General features: G+C 38.4%; 1 long non-coding RNA gene across 1 annotated transcript in view; it reads right to left on the bottom strand.

Moving 5' to 3' along the window:
- Positions 1–487: 487 nt before the first annotated feature.
- The window catches only part of LOC121662642, a 436,327-nt gene continuing 410,356 nt past the window's right edge, over positions 488–26,458 (bottom strand). The window contains exon 3 of the long non-coding RNA XR_006015360.1: positions 488–528. This is a non-coding gene — a long non-coding RNA (uncharacterized LOC121662642). The remainder of the gene's footprint in view (positions 529–26,458) is intronic.

Here is a 26,458-nt window from a genome sequence, read left to right as displayed (position 1 = left end):
CTGGAATTAATTCAGATGTTTTCTTGACTTCTACATGCATGTAGAGTTGCCAACCTGCCACAGCAAAAAAGGAACTTTCCTCAGCCCAGAACACTGACACAGGCATCTAAAGGTTACTTTTTCTTTTTTTATATAGTTAAAAGCTTTTAAAACCCATTTTCATAGGATCATAGAATGATTTGGATTGGAAAGGACCTTAAATATCATCTTGTTCCAAGCCCCCTGCCATGGACAGGGATGCCACCCACTAGACTAGGTTGCTCAAAACCCCATCCAGCTTGGGCTTGAATACCTCCAGGGATGGGGCAGCCACGACTTCTCTGAACAACCAGTTCCAGTGCCTCACCACCCTCACAATGAAGATTTTTTTCCTAATGTCTAATCTAAACCAACCCTCTTTCAGTTTAAAGCTATTCCCACTTATCCTTTTACATGTTCCTTTTCGCATGCCCATGTGAAAAGTCCCTCTGCAGCTCTCTCGTAGCCCCCTTTAGGGAATGGAAGGCTGCTATAAGCTGTCTCCAGAGCCTTGTCTCCTACAGGCTGAACAACCCCAACTCTCTCAGCCTGTCATGCAGGAGAGATGCTTCAGATTTCTGATCATCTTGGTGACCCTCCTCTGGAATCACTCCAACAGGCCCATGTTTTCCTTTTTAGGGGCCCCAGAGATGGACTCTTTTCAGAGTCTTTAAATGCTAGTAAATCACTTAGTCACACAGTACTCTTCTCTCTCTTAGTTCCCTCGATAAGACGCCAGGCATAAAGTGGCAGAGGCACAGGATACAGTTTTTGCTTGGTTTTATCTTAAGTATAAATGCTGTCTCATATCTTGCTGGAAGAAGAACATATATGTGGAAATGAAAACGTACATGGAAATGGGACATGGAAAGCAGCAGGAATAACACTTCCTTGAGTATACTAACTTCAAATTTCTACTGAATCCAGAGGAATAGTTGTCTTCTGTCTTATGAGGATTAAAAAGTGTTCTCTGATCCATCTAAGAATTTAACCAATGGGGTTTCTGTGGATATTTTCAGAGGTGTGAATCCCAGATGGTGGATTCAGATTGGCTGTACTGAAATTAGACTGATTCACACCAGATGAGAAAGATTAAGCAGCAAATCAGGAAACAAAAAGCAGACTCCAGACTGCCTTGAATCACATTCCCACATGTATCTTGAAGGCCTTTAACCTTCCCAAGTGGTCAGTTATATTGATTAGACCTTCTGGTGTATTTATTTAATTAAGTATCCTATATTTGAGACTATACTTAAGGCTTTCTTGAGTCAAAAGAGAAATTCCAACTTCAGAATAGGAAGGAGCTGTACAAATGAACCAGCCCTCAGTCCAAAAAGAACAGTCAGAAGAAAGTGTCATTCCACAGATAAGTGACCTTTTCAGCTAGGTTTGCAATCAGACAAAGATCCAAGCTTTTGTAGCAGAGGCTTCACTGCAAGAACCTTTTGAAACAAACTGAAGATACAAGTGCTCAACACATTAAAACACTAGTAGAAGGCAGAAAATTAGTATTTGAGCTGCATTCAAAAGACAAATGAAGAAGATACAAGAAATTGATAGAACAAAGGGCCACAGTGTAGGAAAATATTATTGAACATGCTATGCTGCTTGGGAGGAATCCAGATCAGCACCTGAGCAGCTGCATATTCTGGACAATCTGTTGATGATTAATGGAAGGAAGATGGGAGGCCAGTTACAATCATCTCTGCCCAGTGCTATGAATGCAAAGCATAAATCAGGTTTTCATCATCTTTTTTAAAGAGCCTCTGTGGAAAACACAGACTAACTCTCAGGTGGCAAGCAACTAGGGTGTTGTGGAAGCTCACCTTCAGTAAGCAGGCACAGTGTTCTAATAGCCCTTCATGCAGAATTAATTATAAACAAAAAGATACAATCATATGGCAGTGAACAAAAACTGAGGAACATTTTGGAAAATATTGCTGAAATAGTAGAGGAAGTGAATGAGGTCATTCATCAGCTCAGGAAGTCAGCATTTGCACAGGCATAAGACAAGCTATTCAGGCATCTCCAGTGTAAGGGTCCATTCCTAACATTCAGGGTTTCTCTTGTTTTTACAGAAGACATTCCTAGGATGTGTTTCTCTGACCTGTTCTAGTTGTCTACATCAGGATGAGTTCAACTGTACCTACGAATGCTCATTTCTGTCCTTCGACCATGAGGTGGATTGGCAGTAAAACAATCTGAGCTATCGCTGGCTGTGCAAATGCGTCATTACTCAGATCACACACATGCACACCACGGCCACCAGTAGGAAATGCTCACGTTGGGCATTAAATTTTGATGTTAAGGTTTGGAACTGAAGTCAAAGATATTTAGGATGGAAGATTCTGGCTGAGTTTCTTTGCTTCTTGTGAAGGCTCTGTGGTTCCCTTTACACCGAGCTATGGAGTGTGATCCAGAGATCCTCAAGCTATCAGCAGCAGCCCATGTGTGTGAATATGTTCCCACAGCAAAGCTTCTTGCTTAACACCTCCTCTTCAGAAGTGGTATGATCATGCTGCCAGAGCCAAGGAACAATATGGGCAGGAAAATACTGTTTTGATAGCTCAGCAGCATGCTTTCTAGAGTGCTGGATTCCAGGTCAGGAAGAGCCAGTCTGAATTTCTCTGTACACAGTATGCAAAATAAAATCTCATCCTTCATCTATTATTGCAAGGACTTAAATACGATCTCCAGTTCCTTATTTTTTTCACTAGAGACTCGGTCACCGAGGACTTTGGGAAAGGCATGGATTATATAGTATATTCTATATTATATTAGGGATTGAGTTTATAAGATATTTAAGGTCCCTTTTAACTCAAACGTTTTTACAATTTTAAGGGTGTTTTCCTACAGCTAAATGAGATACTTTAGCTTACTTTTTAGTGACCAAAACCTGGAACAGGAAAAAAAGGAAATATGTAAGAATTGTTAAGTTTATCAAACAGTTCAGCTAAAGTGAATTAAACGAAACACAAATTCTTAACCAAAGGAGAAGTTCAGCTTTAATTTAAGGTTTTAGAGAAGAAGTTTTCTGTTCCTAAATTTATATTGCATTTTTGAGATATTAAAATAAAAAATAACCAAAGAAGCTAAATATTTTTAAAGTAAATATTTAATCTGAAGTAACATATTTTTATACTCTTGAAATTTAATATTAACACACTTATGTTTTTAATATTACTAATCCTGGTAAAAAAAAATGAAAAATTAATGTGAATATCTTCATATATTGAAGTTTCAGAGAAGAGGGATTATAATGCAATTCTTTCTGCAGCTTAGACTAACATAAATCCTTAAAGAAAATTTTCACATGGCAATGTTCTGATCCAATGTTCCATCTGGAGAGGTTCATCACCTGATTGACTAGTGTATTTGTAACATTGCAGCAACCCTCATGTGGTCTGCATATATGTTTTTAAATATGTGTAATATATTTTTAATATATGCATACATTTCATAATGTTTGAGAAGCCCAAAGTGATCATAATGGAACAAGGCTACTAAAAACACAACAAAATACTTGTGTTTAGAAGCTGCCTAAACTACCAAAAAAAAAAAAAATCCTGCATTTCTCCTCACTATGTTTTGGTTTTCTGTCAGCAAAGGTGAACTACTGTATATATCTAAAACCCTGCTTGGTTAGGCCATACAAATATGACAGGCAAGAATATGTCTGAGAATCAGTTGCCGCTTTGGGTTTTAGTGACTGATCTTCTCAGATGTTGTATAATTGTGCATTTTATCAGTGTCAGAAACTTATATCCGGATGGGATTTAGGTGCTGCAAGTACAAGGTGGACATAGAAAAGGTCTGTGCATACTAACAGATGTCAGCTGTGGTCATGAGTCTCCTTCAGGTACAATTTATCCTTAAGAGGTGAAAAAATAACATCTTTCTCATGCAAATTTTTGCTAGTATACAGAGCAGAACAAATGGAAGGCAGACGTAGCAAAGCTATGCAGGAGGCTATGCAACCATAAGATTAAGCTTAAATGAGAATAAGGGCACAATTTGTCTTCTGAATTCCTTGTAGGGTCCACTTGGTTCACATAGTCAAGCTTTTCTGTACACCTGTGACCAAAGAAATTTAATTTTCTTAAATAAAAAAGAAAGCTGAGAATCATACTTAACCACATCATTTTGCAAGCTAGATATGGAACACATAATCCTTTCCTTCTAAGTATTTTCATAGGCTTTCAGGGAATGGTCCCAGTTCTTAACGCAATCTCCTGTAGTTTTTGACTTCAGTATTGACTGCAGTTGAGTGAGATCACCTTATATTGATCCCAAATCTCACCTTCAAAGCAAACTTTTTGTTTAATCTGACTCACCAGTTCTCTGACTGACCATTTCTAGTCTGATGTCATGTTCTTTAACTGTTCGCATTCTTTCTCTTCAGGATGAATTATTCATCATTTGGACACACTCCAAAATGCATAGACACTTTTAAAAGTCCAGAGATAGTTCATAGCATTAAAAGTAACCATCTCAGGGAAACATGCCTTCCTTTCCTGACTCTGACTCCTGCTCTCCTGCAGAAAATGCTTTCAGCTTTCAGAGTCTTTTCCCTGAATATGGTCTTCATTCTTCATCAAATTACCCATTCATTGCTCCCCACAAGCATGTGGTCCCATGTTGGTCTGGAACACATAGAGGGTTATTGAATTACATGGTTATTTGTGACCTGTAAAATTGATACCAAGTTTGTTATAGTGCAGCTGACTTGGTTTCAGATTTCAGACATTATTAATCATAATAGAAAAGAGTGTAACAGCAGGAGCAGGTCTGATGGAGGAGACTTCAGACTGAGATTCGTCCTATATGTAGGCTGAAAACCAGTTAAAACTATACATATTTTAAGCAGAAATTCTAACTTGTGAGATCTCTAATCCCTTACGTTTGCTTTTCAGATATCTAAGCACACAAGGAGACTTACGCCCTTGGAAGTTTAGCATTGCTTTTATCCGGGAAACAAAATAAAAATAAATTTAAAAATGAAGGTCAAGATAGACAGACAATCAAAAATCCCAGTTCAGGACTTCTTCATTCACACTAATTTTTGAAACAGTTTTGCAAAATGAAAATTTATTAAATACTGAAGGATAGATTCTGATTTAAGTTACCATGGGGTAAACTGGAATTATTCCCATGATGTGGGCAAACCTATGTCAATGAAAACAGAATCAGAGTTTTGTGATATCAATTGCCTAGAGATGGTTTATTTCTATCCCATTGGAAATCATTAGTACAAATCTAACACTTGAGCAGGAAAAAGCCCAGACACACATAGAGAGGGAGCCATGGTTAGTTTGTCTTCCGATGTATTTACAGATGTTGTTAGAAAAAAACAGCCCAAAAGTAAAAATTATACTACAACAAGAAGTGCTTTTTCTTCTAAGTAAATATACATTCTTGTGACTTCTGGGAAAATCATCAGGTAGGAAGTGTTTAAGGAGCTGTGGCTCACACTGGAGCCCCATTAATGCTGTGGTGTGGGGCAACAGCTGTGCTATTGGGGCTATATGACCATTTCTGTTGTTGGCAGCTGACTCTCGGTGACCCTGTTTGAGCAGGGGAGTTGGTTAACATGACCTCTAGACATCTTTGGTGCTGAGGAGCATCAGTGAAACTCCTTGCTTCATAATGGCATTGAGCCCAGAAGTCAGGGAAAGACTCACCAAAAACTTACTGGGTATCCCCAGCTACTAGTTATTACAATACTGAAGACTAAGATTTTGAAGAGAGACAACACATTATGCTGCAAAGGCACAGGCTAGCAGAAAGCCAGAAAAGCTTTCCCAGTTGGCAGATACCTTTAAAGCTGCATTCTTGACCCATGGGTTGAAATATGCAATGCTCACCATGCCATTCCAGGATCTTTGCACAGACAAAATACAGGATGCTCATTACCATGCTGCTATGCCTTCATTTAGTCAGAGTCACCATAAGGGGCTTCTGCCTACTCTGCAGACAGGGACTGGTGACCTACCACAAAAAAAGTTTGGTGCATTAAATTCATGCTCAGTGTCAAATTTGGGATTAGTTTTATCAAAGGCAGAAAGCAGAGTTTTACAGAGTATATAAACACTTTATTGAAGAGACCTGAGCTCTGCAGTCTACCTCCAAACAATAACATTAGGCAAAATTTATGGGTTGAATCACTAAAAATTATTTGCCCAAGTCTCAAAGACAATGTGTTGACACTACAAACACAGGAGTGAAAGAGAACATAACACAACCATTTATACTGTGTTTCTTTACTCTGTCAGATCCTCCCGACTGCAGAAGCTTTTAGAAACTGTCAATTTATGTTAGGGGTATGCAGGGATATTCAGCCCTGATAGCAAATAATTTTGCATAAAGCTTAAAATTCTAGTACATACAGTAAGGCTAAATCCCCAGAGTACCTCTCAGCTTCGAACAGGGCTGCTTAGGAAAAGAATTGATTGCACATGCAAGAGAAAATCAGAAATAAAACCCATCTATGTTGAAAAATGGAATACCAAATGGGAAGATAAATAATATGCAGCTTCAAAGTAAGTCTTGCCACAAAAATCCTATAATCACTGTGAGAAAAAGGGATTATGTAAATTTATTTGGTGATTAGAAAAATTACATATTCAAAATTATTTAATTTCATTATACACTGAAAGTTACACAAATAAATACCTACTGTACCTGCATTTTTCCTATCTGCCTTTTTGCAATTTTTGACATTTATTATCTACAAGCTAGACAATGTATGGCCCATGTGAAAAGCCAGATTTTGTTTAACAAATGTTTATCATGTATGTGCTGTGAATTCTTTTAGAGCGAAAAAGACTGATGGTTAGTGTATGAATGACAACCAAGAAATCTTGGCACTGTCTTCACCTTCTTGCTCGCAGAAAGACCATAATTTTTATGTCTCATCTTTGAGGTATGAAAGACATGCTGACTGCCCAGCCACAGGTCCCCTTGGTCAAAATGTACTGCTTCAGACGTAGAAGTAGAGTACCAGGAAGGGATAGGAGCAGATAAAGAAGATAAGGAAAACTGTGAGGTACAGTAATTATAGTGGTTGACACACACACAGTCAGACAGCCAAGGGCAGAAGGTAAAAGGGACACCTTTGGACCATCCCGTTATCACAGGAAAAGGAAGGGCAAGTCTAAATACTAAAAGACACTCAATCAGCCTCTGGTGAAGCTATAGGGAGAGAAATAAAAAAGGCCTGAACATCTAGTGGGTCAGTGCGGATAAGGTTCTTTTCTGCCAAGAACAGAGTTATAAATTGGAGAAAATAAGATAGCAGTAACAGTCCAGGTCAGATGGCCCTGTCCAGATGTGCAGGTTTTGAGTGGTGACCCAGGGATGACAACCACAACCTCCAGTACTTGTATGAAAATTATATGTGATCCTCAGATAAGAAGAGTCCTCCTTGAGAATACAGAAGACAAAGAAAAACCCCACTTGGAATCTGTGATGTGAGAGACTGTCTTAATTCACAATTGAATTTTTTTAAGAAGCAAAGAACTACTTCAGGATCTGCTAGAGTGAGTCAGAGCACCTACAAAAGCAAGGCAAGGAATGGTGCAAGACAGACCTTGCAACAAAGAGGACAGCTTAAACGAGCAGGCAACTGTGTGAGGCCAAGGGAGAGGAGGCTGCTAGTTGTGGCCTTGCTCCCTGGAAAGGCTTAACAACCTCCAAGTGCAGAAGAAAAGTATGTGGGAAGGAAATTATCAGCCTGAGATTAGGTAGCATCTTGGGCTAGGGATTTGCAAGCGATGCCCTAAAATTTGAATCTGATCATTGATACTGCCAAATAAGTCACAATGAAGGTTAAATGTGGGTGTCTGACCCACGTACCCATGTCCAACTGTCAGAGCACCAGTCTTTACTGAAAATGTCTTTACAACTGCTCCACAAGGCAGGAAAGCATCATCTTGTAGCAGCAGGAGCATGGAGAGACAGGTGAACTCAGGGAGATGTCATTGTAGTGCAGGGAAATCAAACAATACTGTCTTCAGAAAACACTCTGATCACTGAAAGACCCTTCATCTCCAGCCAAAACTCATATGAAAATAAATCACAGGGATAGACTAACAGTGTGGATATAGAATTTGTAGGAAGTGTGATTGAGTTTTGATTCAGCCAGCCGATATCTGTGGTATTTTACATTGCACCTAATCCAGTGGCTCTTCAGGTCATTGCCAGAGACAGTCACCCTCTCCTCTCCTTTCTCCTCACTCCACGCCATCAACTGGGCATTATGTCTCTTTTCACATGTGAGATCAAATAATCCCTTTCAGGATTTAGATAAACAAGGGGATTTCAGAGAAATCGTTTTTGCTCATTTGTGTGTTAGTAGGTTAATTTTCCACAGATAAACTGGACCAACTTCAGTTGCAGCTCTCGTACATGGGAAACAGTAGAGGTGTACAGCTGTGGACCAAAAGCAGAAGCAAACACCACTTTGGAGTGCACTGGTAAGTCACGTCAGTTTGAAACATTCATAGGTCACAGACCACGTGTCCCCTACTTACAATTTCTTCTCAGTAGGACAGAATCTTTATTTTTTTCCTTCTACATAAGAAGATTGGAAAAACACAAATCAGTAATGATTACGGATCACTAAGCAGTGAGGACAACAGCAGGTAGAAAGTAGATAACAGATAGTCCCCTTCCTCAAGACCTTCAAGTTTAGCAGAGATCTCGTTCAACTTTTTGATGGGTTATCAGCAGAACTTTCTTTTTTTTTTTCCCCAGAAGGAAGTTAGGAAAATAAGATTTGTCATTTGTGAGAACTTGTCATTTAGAGGAAGTTAAAATAATAATAAACAAAAAAGATAAAAAAGCAAGGAGTAATCCTGAATCAAAATGGAAATTCCAATACAGCACAAGAGGTCTAAAAGAAATGAATTAAGAAAACTCTGAATTATTGTTTCTCACTTGCGTTTAGTGTTGACAAAGGGAATGTCTATCAGCCAGACACTCTGAACTCTCTTTCATCACCTGAGAGAAAGAAGGCTGTCTAGAGGCTCCATCAAGGTAAAAAACTTGTCTTGAGAGAAAAAGCTCTCTCTTCATTGCATTGACTACCTGAAGTTTAGAAATCTAAATATCCAAATCCAAATATCAAGTTCAAGCACTCATTTTTGTAATCAGTCACTAAATACCTGCCATGTGTATTCTCAAATATAAAAACCCCAAACCTAGTCCAACCAGTAATATTGATGACCATGCAAAAGTTAGAACAAATGAGACAAGAGAAAAGAAAGTTTCCTCTACCTCCAGTGCCATCGGGGGATAACACTGGAATCAGCGTAATCTGATTCTCTGACTCTTGAAAGAGTTTGTCTTTCTCATCAGACCTAACGCAGCGGTCATTCTCACAGGGTTCAGGTCACTTTGCCTACAAGTATCCATCCAAAAAGCTGCTGCCATGATTATTCCATAATTTATTGTTTTCCCAGAGCACCAGCACGTGAATCCCTTAGCTGAGGCATCATGCTGTCATTCATTCATCTTTATTCCCAGTGCCCCAAATAGTCTTTGTTGCTCTCCTGACTTTTAGCACTCATTCAGATGAAAGTTTGGGAGAGAACTGTGGCATCAGACTTCAGAAGAACCACAGTGTCCTTTGTCCTCTGAAATGACTGTTGCTTAGGAGAAGCTCACCTTAAACATCTACAAACCCATTTCCTTCTTCTGCTGAAAATCTCTCTGTAATACCTTACTTAGCTGTGGCGTCCACGAAATGTCATTGGTATGCCACAGCATTTTTTTCTGAATAGTTTACTGTGTCCTGATCATGATGGCAAGTATCGTTTCTGTGCTTGGTGTTGTTTGCCATTTATGGGCACCTGCCCTTGTCTTATCCACAGACTTTAAGATCTGAGGATAAGGACTGTGCTCTTTGTCCCGAGCTGCATCTTACCCTGGCCAATGGAGTGGAAACATAATAAACACAAAATTTGAGTCCCACTGCCTTAAAATAAAAATTTATAGGTCCTGATTCATCAGTCATGTGTATTATGCTAATAAAATATTTCGCCATTATGTTGTGTGGAAAGTTGGCATTTTGAATGGACCACCATCTGGAATTTCATTTTTATATATGGTCTATACTGATGCCTGAAGTTAATATTATGCCTGCATTTCCATTCCTAAAGCACATTACCACAAGCTTATAAATTTAACCTTTTAAAATGAAAAAATGTGTTCTCAGCTGTCAAATGGCTTTCAAAACCCTGAATGTAAACAGTTGTTACATTTGAAGGTGAAAAATCTGTGTCTTACTGTTATACGATTTTTGCAAATCTTATAAAATATTTCTGATGGCTTGGGAAGAGAAGACAGAATTAAAAATTGGACAGTGAAGCATAACTTCCTGCCATGGCTTCACGTAATCCCAAGTAAACCTGTTTTAATTCGGCTATTTTCTGGAGTTTTAGTCTTTTTCCTATGCAGTGCTCTTCATATTTAACGTGTAAAGGACCTGCCCAAGCTCCACTGTCATAGAACATGTGTGGAAATTGATTAAAAATTTCCAGTAAATTGTCAGTGCCTGTGCAGTACTGGTATTTTGAATAGAAAACAAAATTAAAAGGAAGACCTTTCAAAGATATGTACTTGTGTGGAAAATGAATCTGAAATACCTACATACATTATGTGTGCTTAAACAGCATAGTTTGTATTTAGATACAAACCCACAAAACCTTAAGAGCATGCATGTAAAACAAACAGATGTTATTTATAAAACTGCCAAAATATGTACTGAAGCAATCAGAATTATTTAAAGTGGAAGAGAATATTTCTCTCAAAGATTAAAAGTTTTTCCTTCAAATTTCTCCATTCTCTTATAGTAGGAGTCATACTTCATTTATCATTAAGCAACTTGTAAATCTTTCTTAACTACTTTGCATCATAACATATTTCATACTTTTTCATTCTTGTAATATTTAACCATGTACTTTATATAGTTCATAGTTTATAACATTTTAAGGTCAGGAAGAATCAATAGTGTGATTTAATATGAACACTGAATAACCTGGTTATGAAACTTCATCCAGTTTTTTCACACAGAATGCTACACTCACACAGGTGCCTGTTATGGCACAAAGAAGTTTTAAAATTGTATCAGGTACACTTACCCAAAAGTCAATTTTTAGCGCTTGAGAAGTCCTACCATACTGACAGCTAACTCAAAGGAATGGAAAACCACAGTGACAGAAGCCAAGCAATATGCTTCAGTTGGCAAGAATAAAAAAGTTGAAAATATTGTAAGAGCTGATTGAGAGAGAGAGAGGAGACTATCAGTTCTTCAGCATAGATTCCCACTGAGATTTAAAGGCAAGTCACAGAATTAAGACAAGTAAGTGATCACAGGCATGGCATGTACCTAAGGTAAAGTCCTCTCTTTGTACAGGTACTTTAATATAAATTGGTATAAGTCCTACATTTCAATATAACCTCCTAATGCCTGTACACTTCTAACCAACACGCTATGAAACAATTCCCAGTCTATCTTTCACTTTATCCCACAAGCAAATATATCCTGCACAATGATGTGGCATAACACGCAGACAGACAACACATGCACACTTGAAAGAGCACCACTGCATGTACAGCTGAAACAAAGGCATTTCCAGCAAATTCAGTAAATTAAAGTAGCCCTAGTGCAGGTTAGTTTAGCTGTATTTTGACTAGCCCATGAAGGCAAACACTCTTTTCTTCTAAGAACGAACTTTAATACGCACAAGAGGTGCAACTTTATTTATATATTTTAAATATTGCATTACATGGGCTTGCCCTCACTGCATTAACAGCCTGAAGTATTAAGACCTTCTAGAGTTTTAGGGCATGTTATAATAATAGAAGTGACCCACCCTGAGATTTAATAACTCTCAGTCTAGATGTCAGAAGGAAAACAGTAACTCCATGCTGTAGGCACTTTTCCTACTCTTTATCCTTTAAAAAGCCCTGGGTTTATTTGACGGCTAATATGACAATCATTGTTTGATTGTTCTGCAAGAAAAATACCATAAATAAAATTTTACATTCAGTAAAACGTAAGGATCACCTTATAAACATCATTTGAATCCTAAGGAAGTTTCCTGTTTCTTGACATTACAGACAAAAAAATTACTGCATTGGGAATGCCCTTGAGAACACATAAAAAACTGGCAACTTCTGAAATGAAGTGTGAAATATTTTAAGAAAACAGATGTGTCTTTTTGTGATGCGCTGAATGATACTGGAATATCATCAAGCTGTAGGCTGCTAATTAGCTTAGCATAGAATTATAATATTTTAATAGATACATAAACAGGTGAGTTGAAGAGCAAAACACACACGCTGAGCAACGATCTGCCTCCACTCTGCTAGTTTGTCTTCACTTCTTCAGAAGAAAGGACATACATATGGTCTCTTTGATACAGTGATTCCCAAGCCGTGTCTCTTCCATGTGCCCATTTCATCCTCCTGTGTGTTCACTTTGAAGCAGCTGTGCATGGAATGACTCACACATTAAGAAGCCCAGCTTCCAAATCATCCCTCATCAAATAATGACTTTGGTCTTACAGTTTTCTCACCTCCTCAGATTTCCATTCATACTTCACAAACTCCTCTTGGTTCTGTTCCTTCATATAAATCAGATATTCTCCAACTATTTTCCAGTATATACAGTTCCAGAGAAAGACAATCCGGGGGAAAGTGCTCTGCCCTACTCACAGGAGCTCTTTTTCACTCTGTCTTCCCATTTGATTCATGTTGTAGTAGCTGCAGAATTTGTAGCCACCCAGAAATATTGGTCAGTGAGCCTTCGATGCCTTTTTTATTTGTCTAGATTTGATTTAAAGACTGCAAACAGGGAGAAACATTAGATTATGGCCAGTTTCAAGAGTTAATGCTATCTTAGTAAATTAATGACCCTTAAACTGAGGAGGTTAAGTATTCCCTATGAATTTAGAGAATGAGTATTCTCTAAATGTTTGGCTTAGTTTAAAACACTTTAGTGTTTCTCTCAGACTATATGAGTAGTAATTCAGATTAAAATCTTTAACTTTGTGTTGCATCAAACCAGGGGGGCAGGTATAGATCAATATTAGTGTCAGTTTTTCTCTTCATATTTTCTACCTTTAATCATGCCCATGCCTAACCTCTGCTAATCTATATTTTTATGAACATCCCAAAAATATTATCACATCAGATCTGGTCTGTTTATTTTAAAACTTGAACAGCAAAAATATTTTTGTGTAGAGAGACCGAAGTCATATTAAAAAAATCCACTCCCTCAATACCAATATGTTTTAGGGACAGCCTGAAGAAAAATGATTTTTTTTTTCTCTTGGACTCAATACAGAGAGTTTGGAATCTCTTCCCCAGGCACTAGACAAGCCTGTCTTTTTTGAAAACCCTAGAACCAGAGTCAACTTCCAAGTCAGCAGTTATTTTAATTATCTTCAAGTGTAGAACTGAATTAAAGCAACTGCTGTGCTGGGAGTCCCTGACGTGTGCTTCATCTGATTTTGAAGTGTTTGGCATCTCTAGACAACTTAAAGAGACTAAAATCTTTGCAAAATACATAAATAAATAGATAAATAGATAAAATGCTCTAAAAATAAAGCTATTTAAGAACGAAATTAGATCCTGTTACAGCTGTCAAGAATAAAAATGCATTAATGAGACTGAATACCTTACACAAGACATGATGTACAGCCTCTTGTGCTCTACAGCCACTCCTGCCATGGGGAGGGCACTTTCCACTATTCCTGGTTGCTCTAAGCCCCATCCAACCTGGCCTGGAACACTTCCAAGAATTGGGCATCCACAAGTTCTCTGGGCAACCTGTTCCTGTATCTCCCCAGCCTCACAGTGAAGAATTTCTTCCTAATACTGGTTTAAATCTACCCTCTCTCAGTTAGCAGGCAGGTTGTTTGAAGGCTGGATCCATACGTGCTCCCAGCATTGCAGAGTTGCAGACAGGCTGCGTGCACAAGACAGTCGGTGCAGAACACCAGTACCATGGACATCTCTCTGCAAGGTGGGCATCGAGGCATTTCGTGTGTCTAAAAGTCTCAGTAGGACAAGGCCCTCCAGCATACCTGAGCTCATGTTTCCTGCTGACACCAGCTCATTTGATAACATGCCTTGACTTGTCCATTACCCAGGTGCAAAAGGCAGTACAGCACCTTTTGCAGATCTGGTCAGCACTGACATACAGCATAACCACAGCCTTTTCCTCCATCCTTCTTGCCTCCATCATCATTTCTTCATGGCCTCTTGCACAGTGGGCCTCAGTCTGACTGGGTTAACCAAAATTTGTTGAAAGTATCTAAAATTTTAAAGAGGCTCCTTAAATTTCAGCCAATGTTTATTCAGAAATTTTCCAAATGCGAATCACTTATGTAAAGCCCTGCAGCCCTGAGACTCAATTCAGATTACTTACAATTACCTGAAATCATTTGAGCAGAGTAAATCTTCCTCTTTTCAAGCTCTTTAAGATCAAAGAGTCAGCCTTCACCCTTTATGGCTTGTCACTTTAAAACCCTGAAGTAATAATCAAAGGGCACCTTTTCTCAAGAGCTTCTATTATATCCAGACTACATAACTGTGCTGCAAAGGAAATAGGGGTGGAAAGATATTTGCTTTTTTTGTTATATTTCATGAGGTGCCTTTAGCCTCTTTCTAAGGGTATCAGTCAAATTTCCCAAAAATCATCTCTCCTCCTCTCTATAGAGTTTCATTTTCACAAGTTCAAATGGATATTTACTCCAAAGCTGTAAAACCAGGCTTAAAAACTCCATATTTCTTGGGTCATCTGAGTTGTGGAAATCCAAAAGGGGGCTATCCAAAATCAGAGGTCTGTTTAATAGACCTTTATGTTTCACCATGACCCTACAAAGCAGAGACGTCTCTTGTACTTTCTGTGTAACACACCAATCTGTGCCCTAAAGAGCAGAAAACCCTTGTAATCTTGATCCTCAGGACTCTTTCTCTCCTTCTTCCTCCTCTCCCCATAAGCATTTGAATACAGTTTTCATTTTCCTCCTGCAAAATAACTCTTAGCTGAAAACAACCTGCTTTGTGCAGCACATAGGGCTGGCAGCACCTACTGCTAGGTTTGAATTTACTGTTCTCTTTTAAAGTAGGGAAAAATGCCTATTGCCTGCTCTAACAAGCTGGGGACAGTAAGACAGTATGAGCACTCATGTCAGACTTCATAAAATCCATTCACAATCGAGCCTGGATTTTGGCAGTAGCTTTTGTGCCCACTGAAATCCCGTTTGTGCAGTCAGATAGATTTGATACAGCAGAAAGGGTCAGATGACACCGGTCACTGAGACAGTGAAGCAGGAGATCGCAGTTCCAGCCAAAGGCCACATTTCTAGTACAAGAATCATAGCAATAAAACAAATGTTTCCGATTTTGGCACTGTCATTCTCTCTATAGGGTAAAAAATTAGCTTTGAACTGGACAACTTATAAAGGCAAAATGAATTGCAATAATATTCACTGAGGGCCCAGCGGGTATTTGGTCAGATCAGAACAAAGGCAAAACAATCAGCATCCTATTAGCTTCTGGTTTTGTTTACGTCTTTTTTAAAACGAGGATAAGGATTGCAATTCAGGTGTCAGGGAGTGAAAACATTGGTCTAAAATTAATCCGCTCATCCAAGTTGTGAACACTGTAAACCGACTAAAATGCAGATTGCCTTATTACACTGCTCATGTTTACACCATTTTAGACTTGTTAGATAGATTCCATCTCCATGAGGAGAACTATACTCTGTTAGATAAAGGTAATAATCATCACATACGCCAGTGCTCCAGTATGGTTGCATATGTAAGCACCTGGCATTTAAGGAGCACTAATTAAGGCCAAATATTCTGTCTGCTTTTATTTTCCCCACTTGCATATGTGCATTACAACACAACCACTATTATGTGACATACAGTATATTAGCTGCAAAATAAAATCAATGCTCACTATATTTTCTCACATTTAAAAATGTGGTACTATAATGTAAGACTGTATTAGCCAAATCTCAGAGCATTTCAGGAATTTAATCACCTGAAACCCGGTAGAAAAGCTACTGATCAAGAGCCTGGAGTATTTTCCACTGATGGTCCTGAGGGCTTCATTCTCCATCTGTTCTGTGTGTCTCCCCTCCTGCTGCCAGGCACTCCTTCTGCCTTAGGCCAGTCATGGGATTATGAGTATGAACCTCAACTTCTCTTCTGCTTACACTGCTAGGTAAAAATCTGGTACCTTCAGAAACTTGCCTGCTGGGCAAGGACAGCAGTCAGAGATAGGAAAGCCGTGGCCCCAAACCAGCAGACCAGAACACACATGGAAGGCTGCTACCTGGGAGCTCCAGGGCCAGAAATGAACCAAGAGAGGTGTTTGTGCTAAGTGTATCACTCCAGGATTAGTGGCAGCGGCCTGTGCTTTGATGGAATGCAGGCTTCCATGCTGTCCCTGCTCATCCCAAATAGTTCCCAGGTGGATGTGATCAGTGGTAAAGAAACAACTGTGATGTTTCTAAGCAGCAGTATTTTGCCAAAGGACTGTTACCCTTTTTATGGGTATGCCTTGCCAGAAATGAGGCTCATAACAGCTAAAAAACCAAATCTTTATTTAGACAACCCAAGCAGTGGCCTGATTTTCTACAGCTTCTACTCCCCTGAAGGGAACAGGAGCTCTGGGCACTCAGCAGGATTGAAAAACTACCCATTAACTTCTAAATCTACAGCCATTTCACAGCTGTATGTCTGTTTCACACCATGCTGCTCAGTTTTCCTCGGCAGCAAAGAAGAGCCTCTCACACACAAAAAACAGCAGACGGCTGCTCAGTGCACTGATCTCCGGTGTCCTGCCTTGGAAAATGCAACCCATATGGCTTGGTCAAGGTTGCTCACGGATTGCCTGTTGCATCTCCTCCCACTCCTGGACCTCATCCTCCCAGCAGCTTGCCCTTCTCTAATACCATTGTTGCATGTAAGACAAATAAAAGAGACCATTTTCTTCATTTACATGTAGAGTATAGAGTAAAACATAATTAAATCACATACTACAGATGCACTATAATAAAAAAGAGAAATAGTAGAAGCAATTATAGGCTGGCATACTTACTGCTTCACATTTAAATAATAATGTGAACTATTAAGTAAACTAGAGCATAATCAGCTGAGGTTCATTACATTATCTCACTGTAGAAATAGGACTACAATTCAATACAATTAGGTACATGCAAGTAGGAAACAGTGCTTTTTGTGCACCATGCTGGGTCCAGTCTTAGAGATGCTGAGGTATTTCACTTCCTGCTGACTGCTCAGAGCATGCCTGCTCCCCATCAGGAGGCACCCAGCACCCACTTTGCAAAGAAGCTGGTGTTGCATATGTCAGTTCATTCTGGTGCTGGTGATAGCCATGGAATCCTGAATAAACTGCTAAGAACAAGCTAAAAATAAGCCACATTCATGGATTACTTTCATCCGGGGCAGCATTACCTCTCTGCGTTTAAAGTGAGCAGCAATGAAGGCATGTATGAAGGAGATATGTATGACATTAGCCTGCATACAGTGAGGGGTCTGGCCTGAGCAGACCCAAAATTACTTCAAGTAAAAAATCTCCAGGACACTTCTGGCTTCTAAAAGCCCTGGGAGACACCAATTCTGGATAGTTTAAAGTCATGCAGGAAAAATGAGAATAAGTCAATCTACATCTAGCTATGGCACTTTTAGCATGTTACATCCCACAGTAGATTCTGTCCCACCTCCAAATGACCTTTGGAATCTCAGAAGACTTTCCTTTCTGGGGAATAGGGAGACAAGGCACAGAGCCTTTGAAAGGGTATCTAAAAAATCTCATTATGCTGCAAATTAGCCTCTTCACCAGAGGCCATGTGGTCTCCCTGGCTGTGTCTATTGTAGGAAAGCAGGCTAGGGCTTGACCGCTGACTCTGAGAGCAAGCAGCACGTACAGCTGATGTGCATCCAGGTTGAGTGTTTTTCCACTTCAAAAAAGATAGGTTTGGATAAACTGTCTCTCTGGTAAGGTTCCTGCCTGTCCAAACATGATCTGGTGCACTGGTAGAGGGCACAGGCAAAACTGCACCACAAATGCTCAAGCATTTAAATAATATGGAAAATCCCACATTGCTGTTTGACTCAAAGACTTCACCCCATTTATTTTTCTTTGGTTTCCTAAGAGTTAGCCAAGGCAGGATTTTGATGAAAGGGATTTGGCTTGAGTTAACAGAGGATGCTGATAGATTGTAGTGAGCATCTGGAGGATTGTTTGTGATAAATGCCTGAAGAATTTCCCTAATCTTTCTTGAAGTGCTCCTTACTATCTGAACACTTTTGAATCTCTCGTTTCCTCAGCCTGTATATAAGTTTGTTCAGTAGAGACTATTTTTCCTCTTCCATCTGTGTTTATCAAGGAGATACAAAATAGGAGCAGATGGAGATGCTGAAGGTCTCCCTGAGACCACCATATGGAGAGTGGTCAAAAACTTATGCAAAAGGACATTATTCTTTTTGGACAGCATTTTAAATCACAATTTCTATATAACAGCATATGGCACAAGAGAGTAAAACACTCAGCTGCTGAGAGAAAAAATACCCTGTCATTACAAGTTAGGTTCCATAAATATTATCTATTAAATCAATTTATAATATACTCTTCAGGTCACACCCTTATACACCCCTAAAATGCATTCAGTTATATGTTTCTCCAGGTTATATGAAGTGGCTATGAGTTACAGCTGCCAATGTCTTCAAGCAAAGGGACTTGGAAAGAGATGCTCCACAACATCTTTACAGCAGGTGTCATGCAGAAAACTCAGCTTAGGAAGGGGCTGGTTTAAAATCCGGTACCTGTGAGCACAGTCAGGCAGAAAGTATGTTACGAAAAGCTCAGATGAACAATTCACAAAAAAGTGCTAAGCAACAATCCGTTCGATAAAACCATGGGTCAAACAACAGGTCAAACAATTGCTAACACCAGAGGAACTCATGTTTAAATTAAATCCCTCTCCATGTGCGCAATTAGGGATCAGAAAATGAAGCTTAATTGTCCGAATACATTTACTCCAAATTTCTCACTCAGATGCCTATACCAGGGAGCTAGTAAACTGGAATTTGAACTTCATGGAAAATTCCACAGATCTTCTATGCAATTTTCTTCCAGACTGGGGAAACAAACAAACAAAGGAAAAAGGAAAGCAAAGTATAAATCCATAATACTCTGCAAAGTACAAGATGTTATTTTTGACTTACTGGAATACATAATTGCAACAAAATCAATTTTTTTTTGTTTTATTTTCAACTTTTTGAGTTGCCCAATTAAATTAACAATAATAAATTCAGACAAAGAAAAAAAAAAAAAAAAGACAACTTTCCAAACTGAAATGCTTTTGAAAAAGAATAGAAGGTATAATCTATTTACAAATGCAAACTTGTCCTCATACTCTTGAGGTGACATAGCATTTCCCAGCAGAAAAATGTTCCTTTGGAAAGCGTGTGACCAGACTACAAGGCAGCTCTCTACAGCATGTCTGTGACAAAGTTTGTTTCTATGATTATAGTGCTTCAGAGGAACTTTCTGCAGTATATCTTCTGTAGACATACACCATAGCTCTGTGGGTAAACATAGGAAATCTTAGGTCAAACTGAAAAAAAATCTAAGTACATGCAGGAAACAGAAAATAAGCAGTCCCTCTGGATTGCCATTCTCAAGGTTTTTCTCCAATGGTGCTTCCGTGATGTCTTGCAAATGGATTTACCAGGACTCCACAGGCCCCAGGTGATTAAACTCCTGAAAACAGGGAAGAATATTCATTTCATTGCACATGTGTGAAGTCCATTCTTTAATCATATGAAACCTCATAACTTAGGAAATACATTATGGGCAATTTCAAACAGCAAAGCCCAACTGCTCCTTTCTTTTTCACTGCAGTTTACCACATCTAGATCAAATCAGAGCATTTTCTTTTTTACTTCTTTTCCTTTCTTTGTTAGGCTTGCAAAACATTTCAGCTCCCATTAATCACTTTCTACACCCTAATAAATAAGCTAAATTACTGACTTACCTGCACACACAGCTATCTGCCTACTTTTCTACCTTGATGATACAGCTCTGTGCATAATGCAAATTAGCAAAACTAATTTGGTATTCATTATGATGTTAATGAATGCTTCTTTTATAAAATGCTTTGAGATCTAATGACACAAGGCACTGTATCAGAGTTGGCATTAACATTTACTATGTATTTATGATTATTATACCTCTTACAAATATAATTGATTTTCCATGTTATTAAAATTCTCTGTACACTTGTAAAAATTCCCACTCAAGCATCTCAAAATCAGATGCATTGTTTCTGTTTTTTGGACATCCTAATTAATCTGTTACATTGTTGTGATTAAAGCTTTTCAGAGTTCTGGTTCTCGTGATATAATCACCATCATTTTTATTCATTAGTAGTTGATGGTAGTGACCACAAAGTACTCAGCAATTTCCAGACATTCAGAAGGGAGAATAACTGCCCTAAGGAGATGAGAGCCCAAAAAAGAGCTCATTAAAACAGTATTTAATTTTTTTGAATCACTGAAAATCTGTATTAGACCCATTCATCTTTTGATTTAAAGGTTTTGCTCTGCAGAAGATGCAATATGGGGCTTAGTCAAGAAACAAGCCTGTAAAGCAAGAGTGGGTGTATGCACATGTGCTGAGGAATGCACTGCAGCCTCTCTCTCATACTTAAAATCCCAGTTTTCTGTCTGGCTAAGGTGGAGTACACAAAGCCACAGAAGGAAGGTGCTGTTCTTGTGTCACAGGCAGCATTTGCCTGCTGCTGGTCCCCAAGGGCCTTTCCAGAGCTACGGGTGCTTAAGCTGTGGCTTTATTTGAAAGACCACAAAAATAATCACATCCTGTAACTCTGGGTCAGATGCCTGACCTACGAAAGCATTTTTTTCTGGCTTTATGTGGGTATAATGAAATCCCTGCATAAAACACTTCTTAAATATCAGCTGCTCACACCTGACCTTCTGTCTCTAGAGACTGTATCCCCTCAACCGTAAACTTTCAAGATCATCAAGAGCTAGAAAGGTGTGTGTGTGTGCATGTGTGTGGATTCTGAAACAGCTAAAGGGATTTTCCTCTAGTTTTAGAAATTTATCAATTTAGGAGGCATACAAAAGATCTCAAACAGCATTTTCTTCAGTCTAAGCATGAAACAATGAAGAGAGTAACTGAGCTTTCATTAGAAGTGGAAATTGTACCTGGCAAGCAGTTTATAGCAGAAATGCAAACCAAGGGACAAAGCACATGTTTTGAGGATTTCATTTAACATTTTCTGTTATTTGATTAACATAGTTTCTATTAGCCCAGCAGCAGCTGGGATTTGATTCTGTTTCTGCAGCAGCTCAGAAGACAAATGGTACTTTTGAGCAAGCTCGTGTCCCCCAAAGCAGTTTTGTGGTGCAGTAATAGCAACGTCTCAAGCCCTTCCTTTCACTCTTCTTCCTTCTGTCTTTGCTGTTCTAAGTAAAAATTTGCCGCCTAGAAAATGTGTTTTATCTGAGACAAACAGATTGAAGAGCTTTGAGGTTATTATTATTTTCAGTTTATACCAAACAGCAGCACAAGCACCAAATCTTAATATTCCTTTTTATAGTTTTAAATCTGTCAGTGGCTCTCTAACCTTCTAATATCCCCCTTCTCTGTTTTTCTTTAACACTGGTTTTAGTGCACCTGTTTTGAGCAACATTATCTAATTTCCTAAAACTATATGTAATACCAATCTGCAGTAAGTTAAAAAGAGATTTTGGTAACAGTTACTTATTTAAGACTGGAACTGCAAAACATGTATATTCCCATATCTGCTATGTCCACATAATTTGACATATTTAATTTATCAAGTAAAATTATTTCTAGATAACCTAGATAATACTTCTAGCAGTGTTTTAATCAGGTGCTGAAACTAGCGTGGGACTCGTGTAGGACTTAAGAGTGCAGGGCTATCAGTAAACAAAGAAGCAAATGAAATAAATCCCATTAATTAGGGGGAAACAGTAACAGAGCAGTTCTGGTTTTACAGATGGGCAAGATGTCTGATTGAATTTCCCAGGCTATGCAGATTGGCTGCAGATGGTGTGGAAAGTGGTCCAGAACTCAGAATTCATATAATCAAAAACATGCTTAGATCCAAACAAGAATGTTTTCCCATGTGATGCTGTATAGCTTGCAACCTTATCACAAGCATTTGGTAACTTTTCAAATAGAACCATAACATAAACCTCACACAACACAGCACTCAGCAAGGGCTCTCATTAATGATGCCATTATATCTAATAATTCAATAACAGCACAGCTCCTGGAGGCAAGTTAATTTGGCCCCAAGTTATGATTTCCTCCTGAAAATGCTGACTGATAAGTGCACGGGCCAACTGGAGATCTGAAGGGAAGAGCTCTGAGTAGGCAGTATATGAGCAGCACCTGTTATTGTTAAGAAAATAACACTGGAAGAACTTCCTGCCAGTGAAAACGTCCTGAAAAAATCAGCAACATATTTTTATATTGTAATACTTAATATCCTCAAGATCTGAATCTAAAATTTTGGATACTTCTTTTATCTAGACATTAGCCTGTATTAGTGACTTTTCTTTTTTTTAAATAATGACACCTCAAAGAACAATAATCTTTTGCAAAGGGAACTATGTAAATATGGGGACCTCTTACTCCCTTGAAGGACACTGAGACTCTTCTGCTGACTTCAGAAACCAGCAAATAGATGACTGCCCCTTTCAACCCTGTTCAGCTTGCAAGCTCATAATCCTTTTTACAAGGATGTTGCTTCGGTTTTAATTTGAACATAATAAACCCAGTTTGAACAGCTATTACAGGCCCCTTGATGCTATTCTGATGTTGTAAAAAGCCAAAAATATGTGAAACCACTACCTATGTCTTGTCTGACATAAAAGCTCCTTGCTTCACTACCGTCCTCAGGAAGAATGAGCAAGTCTGCTGAATGCCTGGAGGCAAGTACTGCATGGGAAATAATCCTTTTGTGCTTTTCTTTATACCTAGAACTGACCTCAGCTTAACTCACACTAAGACCGCAGATACAACATTTCTCAATGAATTTAGCTCACCTAGTGCAGCCTTCACTTCTGCACCAAATCAGTTTAATCTAATGGAAAAAAGATTGAGATTGACTAAGAGCCAGACTCGGTGGCTTTGCAGAGGTGTCCCTAATACTTCAGCCATGCATTTGGGCTTTTTTTATCCTCTCTCATTTTCCTTCTTGCAATAAATGAGAGATTCAGTCTTCAAATTCTATAATCTTTGAGATAAACATCAACCAGAAAAATTAACACACTAAGTTATGTAAGACATTAGATCATAAGAAAATACACAGCAAGACTTGGTAATTAACTGTTATAATGACAGTTGTTAATTTTTGCAGGAGCAATTTAGAAAGTTATTCAAGTTCAAGAATTTGTCATTGAGTCTCTTGTAATAGACTGGTACTGTTTGAAGGCAGCAAGACATCCAGAAGCAGAGCAAGAAGGGAAGTAAAAATGAATCTCATATATTAATTTTTACACTCAATTTCGCAGAAGAATCACATTTTATGTAAAGGCAGTGAGCCTTGTCAGAGAGTTTCACAAAGAATGAGTTATCAGCAGAAGCTTAATTTTTATATTCCTCTCAAAAGGTCTTAATTAGCAGGGGATGATGAAAGTGAGCTTGAAAGAAAACCACCAAAGTCACTCTGTAAAGAGAAATGCCATTAAATAAATCCCCATCACTTGGTACTTTAAAATTGAACTTGACAAATGATGGTCTAAAATACAACTGATAGAAATTCTGCACTAAGGCACCCCCAGAGTTTATAGGCCTCACCAGATCTTGCATCTGGGAGAAAAAAATATAGAAAGTCATGAAGGGGAAAAAGGAAAAGGAAAAGCTCATAATTGTAAGGAAAATTCACAAGTGAGGAATACCTTGTGAAGGTATCTCAAGGGGAGTAGGAAAAACCTGTTTCAGATGTAGCTGTCAGCTGCCAACCAAGAGCACTGTCAAATTCCATTTCCAGCAGAAACTGAGTTTGTGGCAGAAGGGGAATTTGACAATTTTCCCTCCAGCTTGGCTTCGGGGCTAGGGCATTTGGAGAGTCTTGCTGTCTATGCAGCAGCTCTGCTTTACTTTCTCTCCTTTTTTTGGCCGATCCAGATAAATTTTGCTTTCTTCCTGGAAGCAGAAGTGAATATGACAACAATCTTCCCAGTCAAAAACTACAGAGACATAATTTTATTTTTTTTGAATCACAACTAGCATTTTCAGCAGGATTCAAATTTAAATTTTGAACAGCTTCAGGTTTCCCTGGTGTTGTGGAATTAGAGGAGTCTGGAAATTACTACTGTAAACTATGTATAAATCTCTGGACAAGGGGCAACATCTGTGGCACGATATGGTTCTCAAAAGTAGTGAAGAATAAAGAAACAGCTGTCACTGCATCAGATGATTGGGAAGCAGGTTAAGAGAGGGGAGAAAATGGAAACATATTTTTTGAGCTAGAAGAATTAAACTGTGAAATTCATTAACACGCTTCAGAAAAGGCACTGGATTCAAGACCTGATTCCTCATAGTGATGGAGAAAAGTTCCTATTTAAGAGAATGAACCACATGAAACCTCCTAGCTCAGGAAGTCCTTAAAACAACGAAAGACAGAATCCAGGAAAGCTTATGGAACACCCATCTCATTTCTTATTCTGTGTCTTTAAGCATTTAAACACTGGCTACTATCAGAGAAAGGGATATTAGGGAAAAGGACTATTGGGCTGAACTGCTGTGGCAGCTTAGAGGCACTGGCCATTGAAAGATGTTTTATGTAGTCACAGTGGAAATGTGTGCAAAGCCTCATGTTTATCAGAGCCTTGTCTTCAGCTTGTTAAGGAGAGGTTACATATATGAATCATCACATATAAGGAGGAAAGTAAACATTCCCAGACAACAAGTCTACCTGCTAGGTTAGTTTTACCAATATCCCTGCTCAAATATCACTAATTTTCTCACTTCTAATTAAAACTTACGAACACTCAGAAGTTTTACAAATTCAAAAAGTCTTGCTTACCATATATCCTTTCGCCTTTTGACTTTACTTCTAAATTTCTTCTAAGACTAAACATGTCTTCAAATTAAAAATATAAATTGCATTTGAAAGTATTTGATTTGAATCTGGTTAGAATCTGATATTTTCAGTTGAGTCTTACTCTCTTCTTGAGACCAACAAAGAGAAAAAGAAATATTTAATAAATCCATTTCCTTAGAAAAGAGATTTCAAACTAAAGAATAGTAGACTGAACAGTACTCCAAAATAGTGAAAATTGGTTACCAATTTTTACCTCAGTTACAAACCCACTTTTTTTCACTTTATCTCACTTAATTCTACTCTTTTTCATTTCTTCATTATAAAATGGCACAACAGTTTCCTGAAATACTGTAGAATTCAATGTTTGCAATTCACTGTTTGCAATTCACTGTTTGCAATGTTCGCCAAAGACCACACATGAGCAATGTAAAAAGACATTTTAAAATAAAAAATATCTAAATAAAACCCATGAACTGCTTCTATTTCCCAGGACAGTGAGATAATTATTAAAAAGTCTGAATGGGACTATTTACCTTGAATTAATTTTATGAAAATCATTAAAATATCTGGATGGGGCTGCTTACCTTGAATTCACTTTATAATTAATGCTTGCAAAATTTTTGTGACACTGAAACAATTTTTTTTTAATAAAACAGTGGTTATCTGCACAAAAAATACTTTCAAACTCTATGCTATTACATAACAGCATTGAATTGGGCTGATCCATGCTTTAATTGTCTTCAAAACTGAGATATTAGACAAAAATACGGGCATGAGAGCAAGCAGATTTTGAAGGCTATGGCACATTTCAGTTTTATTACATTTTGAAAGAAGGCCCTGGAGATGAAAGCCAAATGGCTGGTCAAACTCATCCTTGAAAGTGTGCTATGTTCAAAGCAGCTGATAATAAATGCTGATGACAGTCACTGCTTGTTTGCACTTCCTAGCAAAGATCTGTGTGCTCACACAAGAGAAGGAATGTTTAGATTGGGTTTTACAATAACTACATGCAAAGTCCTCAGCAGCCTTTTAGACCTGGAAACCTTACTAAAAGGCTCCAGTTCTTATAGCATCGTGCTATAGATGATCTCATAAATTACAGACACAGCTCATGGCGTCTGCACCCAGCAGATCACAACCTTCTGGTGGCTTGACTATGCCATTGCCAGAGGCCAAATTATAAAAGTCAATAAAACGAGATGTGAAACCTGGCATTGTACATGCTGCTAGAAGAACATATCTAGGTCGACATAAAAGTTAAGCCTCCATATAAAGAAATATAAT

This window comes from Corvus kubaryi, unplaced genomic scaffold (genome assembly GCF_017639235.1).
Source record: "Corvus kubaryi isolate FWS band 111438036 unplaced genomic scaffold, C.kubaryi_AGA036_p1.0 37260, whole genome shotgun sequence".
NCBI lineage: Eukaryota > Metazoa > Chordata > Aves > Passeriformes > Corvidae > Corvus > Corvus kubaryi.
Note: the sequence above shows the minus strand (reverse complement) of the source record. Positions and strands in the feature narration are given on the sequence as shown.